A 12,232-nucleotide genomic window follows, 5' to 3' on the forward strand; every position below is an offset into this window, starting at 1 on the left:
TATTATCGCCGCTTTTCGCCCGAAAATGGGCTCTAAAGCAGCGATAATATTATTGCCGTCCCTTGTTGATATGCCCCTAAGTGTTTTCATCATACACTACGCTATTTCGCACAATGGTCATGTAATAAATAACCTCAACGCTGAGGTATTTTGTGATACGACTTGCTAATGCAAAGCTTAAAAAATAACGTAAAAGTATAACAGGTAATAAAGTAAAATAATACGGCATAATGTTACATTTTAAGACATTGTGGCCCCGATTCACAGAACTAACTTAAGATAAAATCCTAAACTTACTACCATTTTGGTATTCACAGAATGCACTTGCAACTTTTGGTATTCACAGAATGCACTTACAACTTCTGGTATTCAAAGAATGCACTTACTACTTTTGGCATTCACAGAATGAACTTACTACTTTTGGCATTCACAGAATGGACTTACGACTACTAACTTTACGTCCGCACTCGGGCCGGAATTTCCGCTTTCGGAGCGGGAATTCCCCTCCCGGGCCGGAATCTCCGCCTATGGCCCAGAATCTCCGATTCCGGGCCGGAATACACGAACTGTGGCCGTTGATCATTTTAGCCAAGGGTAAACACCTAATGCCTATCAACCCCCACCATGCACCAGCTGACACACTGCAGCCAATTCCAACCAATAGCTCCATTTTGCCATGATGTTGCAAGTGCCTACCATCCCCCACAACGCTCCGGCTGAAGCCAATTAACACTAATTGACCAGCATCACAAAACATATAAAAGCAGCACACATTGAAGGAACAGGTTTGGCTACAGAGAGTTTGTGTTCACAACGTTGACATCGCCAGAGAAAAATGGAACTAATGAGGAAGAAGAAGAACTTCACTGCAGAGGAGACCACCATGCTTGTGGAGTATATAGTGAGGCACCACAAACGCCTATATGGACTCCCACCCTACTGCACCAGTGGCACACAGAAGGCAGCCCTATGGCAGCAATTAGCCACTGCTGTCACAGCATTGGGGGAGGAGAGGCGCACAGTCTAGAACATCAAAAAGAAGTGGCAGAATGAAAGGCTGAGGGTGAAGGAGAAGTACTCCAGGATTGAATTAAACAGGATCCTCCCTGCTGCATACTCTGGACCCCGGGTCTGTCTCACCCCACTGGAGGAGGATATCCTTACCACAATACACCCCCACTTGGTCCATGGGCTGCCTGTTAGTGACGTCCGATACGTGGTACCAGGTCAATGGGATGAAAAGAAAAAGTGCATGAAAAGATTGTCTGTGTTGCACTGTCATTGTGAGTAAGGAAGATGTCTAAACTCTATATAAAAATATAGTCAGTCAGAGACTCATGTGTCACCCTCTGTATGTAGCACCACAAGTCCCAGAATCCTTTGCATTAGAAATGGCAAATCCCTCCTCCACTTTTGAAAACATGGGCACAGTACTGTTGCCGTATATCCAAAACCCTGCTAAGTAGCAATTGACAAATATTAGCAGGGATGCGCCAGTAACAATGCGACATGCAATTCAATTCTTGCGCCACCACGGATGCGTCACATTTACAATGCGGTGCACTGTGGCGCAGGGATAGACAGATGTGTGTTGCATCTGATGGCATTAGGGGGGTGCTTTGCTGGAGTTGTGTCACAAGTGTGACGCAACTCCAACAATGTATATGGACCGCCCATACCTAACGTTCTGTGCCACTCCTTACGTGTGCTTCAAGCAGGCATAAGGTTGCGTCGCAGCAGCCTATAAAAAGTGACTCTGTGAAATCTTGTTGATTACACTGTATCACTTTTACGAGCCATAACCCAAAGGAAAGCTCACTCTGCCTACATCAAAGCTGACGCAGGTTTAATGATGCGCAGGGCTTCACAACGTGACGTATTCCCATGAATGCGTCACGTTGTGAATAATTCGAAATGTGTCACCTGTATTACACCATTGCTTTGTCACAGAAGTGACGCAACAGCGGTGTAAATGTTTTTCAAGGGGCTTGTAAACCTGCCACAAATTATCCAAGAAGTAAATCACCCTGTGCCAGCCTAAATCACAAAGCAGAAGGTGAGAGAATCATCAGATCAAAATAGTCATACACATATTCTGTTGTTCATTTCCCACCCTGCCATTTATTTATTTATTTTATTTTGGCGATTTTTAGAGCGCGCAAATACCCTTGGGTGTCTCGGCGCTGTAGATGCAGAACTCTCATGGGGGGGGGTAGGAAGGTTTAGGCAGGGAACAACCAGGTTTTTAGTTTCTTTCTGAAATTCAGAAGGGTCGGGGCACACTTGATGTGTAGAGGGAGTGTGTTCCACAAAATGGCTGTGGCCACTGAGAAGCGTTTGTCGCCCCAGTTGGCCCTTCTTGTACGGGGGACCATGAGTAAATGTGCTGAGGATGACCGCAAGGTTCTTGTGTGTTCAAGCGGTCGGAAGGCTCTTCTTAAGAATAGGGGTCCGTGATCATGGATAGCCTTATATGCTATGCATAATGCTTTAAATTTGATCCGGCTCCTCACCGGTAGCCAGTGCAGCTGTCGGATGTAGGGGGAGACCGATGCAAACTTAGGGATAGATAGCAGTATCCTGGCGGCTGCATTCTGCACTGTTTGCAGTTTATTGAGGACCTGTTGTTGTGCATTGAGGAACAGTGCGTTGCAGTAGTCAGTTTTGGAGAATACCAAAGTACTGACCAGGGTTTTGCCTGCATGAGGAGGAAGATATGGGATTAATTTTTTTATCCTTTTTAGAGTGTGGAAGGAAGAAGAAACCACTGCATTAGCATGTTGCTGAAATGACAGCTTGTTATCGAAGATAACGCCCAGGTTGCGTACCTTCGTTACAGGTTCTGGGGGTTGTCCCATCTGGTGGGGCCACCATTGTGGGGACCAGGTAGGTTGGAGCCTCCCGAATGTCATCACTTCTGTCTTATCAGAATTGAGTTTAAGACAGTTGGATGACATCCAGGAGCTTATTGCCATCATTCCCATTTGGAAGTTGGCTGCCACCGAGATTCCATCGTTGTGTATTGACAGCACCAATTGGGTGTCGTCGGCATAAGTAGTCAGGGAGATTCCGCAGGATTTTATGACCCTCGCCAGGTCCGACACATAGATGTTGAATAGTGTCGGACTTAGCGAGGATCCCTGCGGTACTCCACATGGCAGGGAGAAGGTCTGGGATGTAAAATTGCCTAGCTTTACAGTTTGCGGACGGTTTGCCAGAAATGAGGCCAAGAGGTTTTTGGCTTTGTCTGTGATTCCTATGGCCTCGACACGGTCGATCAAGGTGGCATGGTCGACCGTGTCAAAGGCCGCGGATAGATCGAGGAGTATCAGTACTGCAGCTCCTCCGTTATCCATCGTAGCCCTAATCTCATCTGCAGCTTTTAGTAAAGCCGTCTCCGTTCCGTGGCCTTGTCGAAACCCAAATTGGGTGTCATCTAGTAAATTGTTATGGTGAATATAGTGTGACAGCTGGGTGTTCATAATCTTTTCAAAGATTTTTGCAGGGAATGGGAGGCAGGCAATGGGCCTGTAGCTGGCAGGCAGGAGAGGGTCTAGGCTGGGTTTTTTGAGTAGGGGTTTGATTATTGCTTTTTTCCATACTGAGGGATAGACACCTGATGCAAACATTGCATTGCATATGATGGTTAGAGGTGGAGCAATGACTTCCGGGATGAGGTTAAGGATACTTGGAGGGCAAGGGTCCAAAGGTGAACCAGATTTGGTTCGGGCGATTAGGGGAAGGGTGATTTCGCAGGTGGTAGGTTCAAAAGCTGCAAATGTGGGGCCAGTATCGGCAATCGATTGAGGGGGAGAGCGCACTACGTCAGGTGTAAATGTATTAAAAATGGCTCTGACCTTGTCCTCAAAGAATTTTGCCAATGAATCAGAGAGGGCTTGGGATCCCTCTGACTGGGGGGCAGGTGGGCTAGACAGATAAGTTACTACTTGGAATAGTTTCCCTGAGGAGTTTTTAGCCTGATTAATTTGATTTGTGTAATACGTGGTTTTCTCTATTTTAATGATTTTTTTATAGTTAGAGAGAGCGCTTTTGTAAGTGATCTTATCAGACGTATTAAAGTTACGACGCCACTGCCGTTCGAGGTTTCTGCAGTGCTGGCGCTGGAGTCTGAGTGATTCAGAGAACCAAGGGGCTGAAGGAAGTTTTCTACTCCGATGGGATGATTTGAAAGGTGCTAATTTATCGCAGGCTTCAGTCAGATTGTCCATGTAGGTATCTGATGCTGCTATGGGATCATGCTCATTAGATAATGGGCTGTCCTGTATCATCTGAGTGAGACATTCAAGATTTAAGTTTTTCCAGTCTCTGAATTTGGTGGGGGGGGGGAAGAGGCAAGCACGGGGAAGTGGGTTTAGTAGGAATAGAGAAGCATATTGCTGAGTGGTCTGTCCAGATTAAAGGGAAGACCTCGGTGATGGAGATTTCAGGGTGGTTGGTGAATAATCCATCCAACGTATGTCCTGCTTTGTGCGTGGGTTTTTTAACAATTTGTGTGAGTCCGGCTGTCTCTAAATCTCCCAGGAGCGTTATGGTGTCTGGGTCATCTAAAACTTCGAGATGAAAGTTTAGATCACCTAAGATGGTAAACTGTGGTGATCCAATTGATGTCTCGATTATATGATCCAAGCGTGCTAGGAATTTGGCTCTGGATCCTGGGGGGCGGTAGATCAAAGTGGCTTTACTGGATAAGCCTATTGAAAAGAGAAGGGCCTCGCATTCAGGGTATGTTGTGTCTACTGTAGTTATTGTAAGGTGATTTTTGTAAATGATTGCGACTCCTCCACCCCTCCTTATCGGTCTGTCTAACTTACACACGCAGTAATTGTTAGGCGTGGCGTCTCTGAAGTCCGGGCCAGAGGCTTCGTCTCCCCACGTCTCGGTGATGAATAAAATATCTAAATGTTGCGATTCTATGAAATCTGCGATTTCAAATTTGTGTTTCGGCAGTGATCTTACATTTATAAGTGCTGCTGACACTAGAGGCGGAGGTGTAGGGTGAGGGGTAGATGGCGTCTCAGTACAGGTAGGACACTTAAGAGGTCCGATCCTGGGATTGTTGTAGTAGAATTTAGGTAAGAAATGGGACAACCTACTTGTTTGCTTGATGCTGAGCAGTTGGTCCGAAGTATACGTTATTGGTGAAGAACTGATGCCGGGGTGGGAGAGTGATGGATCAGGGGGGGTGGCCCTGTGCCCGGTCTCGGCGCGGACGAGCGCAGACGAGCTTGCCTTATGCGCGCCTTCGGCGCGCAATCGTCGCGCCCGCTGCGCTCGTCCGCTGCGCTTCCTGAAGAAGCACATGGTATATACACATGTGAGTCAGGGCGGGGGGCGTGGCCTCCAAGGGGGCGTGGCCTGCGGGCCGAGCGCGGCGCCGATCAGGGGCTGATGACGAAAGCAACTGGCGTTACCCCGCTTTGTGCAGTTGTTAAAGGTAGGTGTAAGTTAAAACACAGTATCAACGATATTTAAAAGAAAGCCTAACTCCCGGCTTCCGCCTCAGGAGTGGTGCATCAAAAAGGTGGCGCTCGTGGATCAGCGTCTCTTAAGTAGTCAGGGCGGGGGGCGTGGCCTCCAAGGGGGCGTGGCCTGCGGGCCGAGCGCGGCGCCGATCAGGGGCTGATGACGAAAGCAACTGGCGTTACCCCGCTTTGTGCAGTTGTTAAAGGTAGGTGTAAGTTAAAACACAGTATCAACGATATTTAAAAGAAAGCCTAACTCCCGGCTTCCGCCTCAGGAGTGGTGCATCAAAAAGGTGGCGCTCGTGGATCAGCGTCTCTTAAGTAGTCAGGGCGGTGGGCGTGGCCTCCAAGGGGGCGTGGCCTGCGGGCCGAGCGCGGCGCCGATCAGGGGCTGATGACGAAAGCAACTGGCATTACCCCGCTTTGTGCAGTTGTTAAAGGTAGGTGTAAGTTAAAACACAGTATCAACGATATTTAAAAGAAAGCCTAACTCCCGGCTTCCGCCTCAGGAGTGGTGCATCAAAAAGGTGGCGCTCGTGGATCAGCGTCTCTTAAGTAGTCAGGGCGGGGGGCGTGGCCTCCAAGGGGGCGTGGCCTGCGGGCCGAGCGCGGCGCCGATCAGGGGCTGATGACGAAAGCAACTGGCGTTACCCCGCTTTGTGCAGTTGTTAAAGGTAGGTGTAAGTTAAAACACAGTATCAACGATATTTAAAAGAAAGCCTAACTCCCGGCTTCCGCCTCAGGAGTGGTGCATCAAAAAGGTGGCGCTCGTGGATCAGCGTCTCTTAAGTAGTCAGGGCGGGGGGCGTGACCTCCAAGGGGGCGTGGCCTGCGGGCCGAGCGCGGCGCCGATCAGGGGCTGATGACGAAAGCAACTGGCGTTACCCCGCTTTGTGCAGTTGTTAAAGGTAGGTGTAAGTTAAAACACAGTATCAACGATATTTAAAAGAAAGCCTAACTCCCGGCTTCCGCCTCAGGAGTGGTGCATCAAAAAGGTGGCGCTCGTGGATCAGCGTCTCTTAAGTAGTCAGGGCGGGGGGCGTGGCCTCCAAGGGGGCGTGGCCTGCGGGCCGAGCGCGGCGCCGATCAGGGGCTGATGACGAAAGCAACTGGCGTTACCCCGCTTTGTGCAGTTGTTAAAGGTAGGTGTAAGTTAAAACACAGTATCAACGATATTTAAAAGAAAGCCTAACTCCCGGCTTCCGCCTCAGGAGTGGTGCATCAAAAAGGTGGCGCACGTGGATCAGCGTCTCTTAAGTAGTCAGGGCTGGGGGGCGTGGCCTCCAAGGGGGCGTGGCCTGCGGGCCGAGCGCGGCGCCGATCAGGGGCTGATGACGAAAGCAACTGGCGTTACCCCGCTTTGTGCGGTTCTTAAAGGTAGGTGTAAGTTAAAACACAGTATCAACGATATTTAAAAGAAAGCCTAACTCCCGGCTTCCGCCTCAGGAGTGGTGCATCAAAAAGGTGGCGCTCGTGGATCAGCGTCTCTTAAGTAGTCAGGGCGGGGGGCATGGCCTCCAAGGGGGCGTGGCCTGCGGGCCGAGCGCGGCGCCGATCAGGGGCTGATGACGAAAGCAACTGGCGTTACCCCGCTTTGTGCAGTTGTTAAAGGTAGGTGTAAGTTAAAACACAGTATCAACGATATTTAAAAGAAAGCCTAACTCCCGGCTTCCGCCATGCCATTACATCCCCAACGCACCACTGCTCCTACCTGCCCCATCTGTGGCAGTACTTCACAACACTGTTAGCATGCAGAAGAAATGGGGAAATCCCTGAAAAGTTCCACAAGCACATTTCCCATTTGGTTACTTTTCTCTCTTGTCACCCATTGACACATTCAGCCAGAGCACAGACAACTGCAGTAGCAGAGGTCCCTGCATCTACTGGGAGGAATCAACATCGTACAGAGAAAGGCATATCACCCTCACCAACTGGTAAGTCAAACTGGCCAGGAGATGGTCAAAATGCATACATTGTCAGGAGATGACGGAGGGACATATAGTGCCCACATATGAAAGTCAACCAGAGATGAAAAAATAGCTGCATTACTATTGGAGTTGTCAATGGGCATTCTCCTTTAGCAAATGATATTTGTGAACAGCGAAAGACAAAATATAACATGTCTTGGCTCATCATACCTTTGTAATTGTGGAACATAACATGCATTTCACCAACAATCCCAGACCTGGGAATCCAATCCTGTAATCGAGTGCCACAACTAGTCAAAAGGGTGTCCCCACTATATTGTAATAGTGTCTGTAGACATAATCAAGAAATCCAAGTTGCAAAAATATGGTAATGATGAACAAGAAGTGAGATACAAGTGTCAGTAGTATTGACAATGTATCCACTGTCCAACTTCGAATGTTTCCAATATACGTTAAATTGCCCAGTCCACACAGCTGGTCATGTACTTATTACATTGGATGGCTTTTTTGTTGGCCATCAACAAAACACGATAGTGGACCTTACCTCAGGATTCGTAGTCATGTCATTGTGATATAGGTTGCATCTAGGTAGTGGGCCCATTCTAAGTTATATGTGGGATCACTCATGATATTAAGTATAACACACTTCTGCAACGGTGGTGCCCACAACTGCTTCTGCTCATCCTTTGTTCCAGAAATTGAGTGCATCACATATGGCTGCAGAAATGTAAAGTTGCAAAACACACTTATCAATGTAGGTAGAAAGAGGTCCTCCCAGAATCAAAGACACACACTGACCTCTGCTACAAGGTTGGCTGTGACATCTGTTCAGGGACCGCACACTGTTCCGGCGCTAGGCCAAGGGAAGTAAACCCAAGAATAAATCAGGCTGAATGCTCATTAAATGTGCCTTTCACCTCCACCGTATGTTGTATGTGTTGTACAACACTGTTGTCCTGCATCACAATATGCTCACATATGGCATTTGAACACATGCAAGATCAGACCCGGGTGGCTAATGGAAGGATGACACAAAATGTATGCCAAGTGAGTGCAGAATGGACATACAATAGTACAATGTGTCATATGAAGTGACCAAAACACAACAGGCTTGCAATTCAATGATAGGAAAAATCCCTAGCAAAATATATATGGTTAAATCATAATGAAATTGGTATGGCTGAGGCCCACACTGATGTCAGTTGTGCACCTTTGAGATGGGTGTAGGGGCTGCTAAGGTGAATCTTCATGCAGTTAAACCTGCAAAATAATTTGGCTGAAAAGCAACACACTATCAAGTGCAGGCAGAAAGCATCAAAGCTTCTCAGCCTATCCGCAATGTGTGATCATAACCAAATGTTGCATTCTGCTTGCCTCCTCTCCTACTGTATTCACATGTATAGGTGAGTGTTGACATATGAGGTTTGAATGTCTGCTGTACAAGACACCATCCGTTGTCAGCTAAGTAGTACCATGATGTTGGAAATAGAGTATGCAAAGAGAGGACACTCAAAGGATGGACATAAGAAATCTGTGTTGTCTAATTAAAAAATGAGCTGTGTGACTTCGTGGGTAGGGAAGCACAAATGAGCAACATCATGTCCCTGACTACTGCACATCTCACACATGAACTCCTTTCTGACTTGTCAACACACAACATTACACTCATGAAAAATGTAAGTCTTAATGGCAAAGGTGAAATCAGTGTAATGCGGAGGAGTCCGGGTCATTTATCCCCTTCCTTGAAATATCAGTAACCTTCTCATACAAGTTTGTCTGTTGATGTGTCATCTCATTGATGTCAGTGCTGCGTGGAGATAACAGCTGGCAAATGCTGCATGTGAGCATGTGCCCACATGTAAAGTCCATGAGGTAAACATGCTGCACATTGTCCTGGATTATCCGCAAATGGTTATTGAGAATGACATGTTGGCTCATAGCTACCATCTGTTGTACTAAAATATGGACATGTATGTCTCATCACAGCTGCTGACAGGATGACACCACTACAGCGCACACCATCCCGGGGAATGCATGACATCCTGGCTGCAGCAGTGAAACCCTAGCGCACCTGTCCTTCAGGTAATTCCGGCATGAGGTGTGTCACTAGCTTAGATTACTAAGCCATGACAGAGATCAAGATCTCCTTCTGCATGGAATCAGCAGTTGTTGTTTACAAAGCGAAATACAAATCAGGAGTGTCATGTGCCTGTCTGTCAATTAGTGAGGCAGATCATTGAGAATGTTGTCACTTCCCCCTACAGCTGCTGGATCAGGGACAGCTATGTCTACAACAGCTATGAGGAGACAGGTTCAGCAGGTGACACCAGGGGGGAACGCGAAGGGACAGAAAGTTGTGGCTGGAGCTGGTGAGTTTGCTTGTATCAGTTACATCTCCGTGTAACACCTCAGTGCTATGGTGTGAGCTGTCATTTGTGGTGGTACCCTAACCAGGTCGCATGATCCTCAGCTGTTGATGCAAAGTGCAGTTAATACAACCCTTGTGTTGCACCACATGTAATACCAGGTCAATCACTAATGACAGACCTACGACCAGTGCGGGCCGACAGGGAATCAGAGGGGAGAATCCCCTGATCCTCCAAGCAGTTATGTCGGCAGCAAGTACTGCTCAAGAGGAGGAGGAAGTTCCTGAGGACGTCGACTTGGTGGATGATGACGACTACATGTCCATCCACTCCGGGTTGACAATTCTGATGCCAATGAGAGCTATCATGCCAGATTGCCAAAATCAGTCACATCCTCCGCCAAGCAACGTTTGTCAGCCCCCTCTCAAGCAAACAATCGCCTGTCCCCAGCATAGAGCCACAGCTCCCACGCATCCCAACACAAACATCACTCCCTCACAGCCCTCACGTCCAGGACCGACATGGTGGTTCCCCTACCCGCTCTTCCCTATGCAGTGTATCCCTGCCATCCTCTCCACCATCTGGGAGAAGTACCAGCCCTGTTGTGGCGCAGGTATCCCCTGGGCACCATTCTCCTGCCACAAGCTTCCACCTGCCACCCCCTCCCCTGCTGTTGGACCTGCTTGTCCCATCCATAGCAGACACCTGCAGAGAGGGCCTGCACCTGGCTATGGTGGCCAGTGGGAGCAGGACTTCTTCCAACAGCCATCAGATTTGAGGCAGGACATTCTTGCCATAGGGGCTACCCTGTCAGATATGTCTGAGTCCCTGCAGGACATGATCCAATTCCCTCAGGTGGTGGACAGGCTGAGCCAAGTTTTGGATAGGATGGATAGAACTTGGCAGGACATTTCCAGGAATATGAGAGACATGATATCCATCCAAAGGGAAGAGAGTGCAAGACACCATGTCTTGGCCATGAAGATGATGGAGGGCATGCTGAAAGTGATCCAAAGTCTCCCTTCACAGTCAACGCAGGGAGGGGAGCCATCATATCTGCCTGCAGGACAGCACATCCACACACCTGTACCACCAACTGCACAGCACCACGGCAAAGGTACACATCCACACCGGCAGACTGAACAGGCACTCCCACCACCTGCACAACCACCACCAACACCTGCACAGGCACTGCCACCACCTGCACAACCACCACCAACCCCTATACAGGCACTCCCGCCACCTGCACAACCACCACCAACCCCTGTACAGGCACTGCCACTACCTGCACAACTACAATCAACCCCTGTACAGGCACTGCCACCACCTGCACAACATCCACCAACAACTATACAGGCACTCCCACCACGTGCACGACCAGCCCTTGTCCAGGCACATATGTGTCCATATTCTGAACCATTGAAAATGGGTGGTGGGCGCACTCGTTTTTTAGGAGATAAACTGAGATTATGACGGTAGGCGTGCAATATTGCCTTATGCTTGCGTGGCACGTAGTATGAAGGAAAGGGGGTGGCCTAGTATAAAATTTACCAGGACTGCAATATGCACAGCTATAAAAATGTTTCAACATTTAATTCATTTCACTTCAAAATAAACAATGATCATATGCAATTTTATCATGTGAGCTTCCACAATATACATGATCATTCAATGTGTATACATTTATACAGTAATAAACACAAGTTACTAATGAAATAATTTTTCAAACACCCAATGCATTTCGGGACATTTGTGGTCCCTTCTTCAGGGGTAAACTGTTGGAGAAGAAAGGAGAGTGTATGTCAGAATCTGCACGGTGCGTGAACAGAATGTCGTGTTTTTTAATTTAATAATGAGGTATACGATACCTTTCAGTAGTTCACATGAGTTACATATTTGTATTCTGTGGAGAGAGTTCAAGACAATGAAAGTATAAGAACAACTAATCTCTCTGTGAATTAATAATGATAAATAATGCAAGGAGCCCCGATTTCGTACCTGGACAGTTATGTCATTTTACACGATTCTCATGTTGCTAACGAGGAAGAATCTGCAGAAATAAAAACTCTATATTAACTAGGTAATGTGAAGCATTATGTCTGGATACACTTAATGCTTAAAGCCAAGCTCACCTTAATAACAACAGTTCAGGTGGCGGTGAAAACCGTTACTGGAGCAGTATGTTACTGATCTGAAAATAAAGGACAAACCTTACATTCCAGTCAAATTTTTAAGTGCGAAGCCCATAGAAATGGGGTCGTAAAGTATAACGTCCTTACCGATTCGAAGAAACGTTCGTGATGAAGTATGTCTCGGTCGAAGTTGGTAGTTCATCAGTATCAGGTGAGTAAATATTCTGAACCAGACATTCAAAATGAAGTCAAAAAAGTTAAAGTAAGTAGAATTCCTCAAAGATATTTATGTATGAACAGAAGAACAACCGTTCGTTTGGAAG

Source organism: Triturus cristatus, chromosome 11 (assembly GCF_964204655.1).
Source record: "Triturus cristatus chromosome 11, aTriCri1.1, whole genome shotgun sequence".
NCBI classification, from domain to species: Eukaryota; Metazoa; Chordata; class Amphibia; order Caudata; family Salamandridae; genus Triturus; species Triturus cristatus.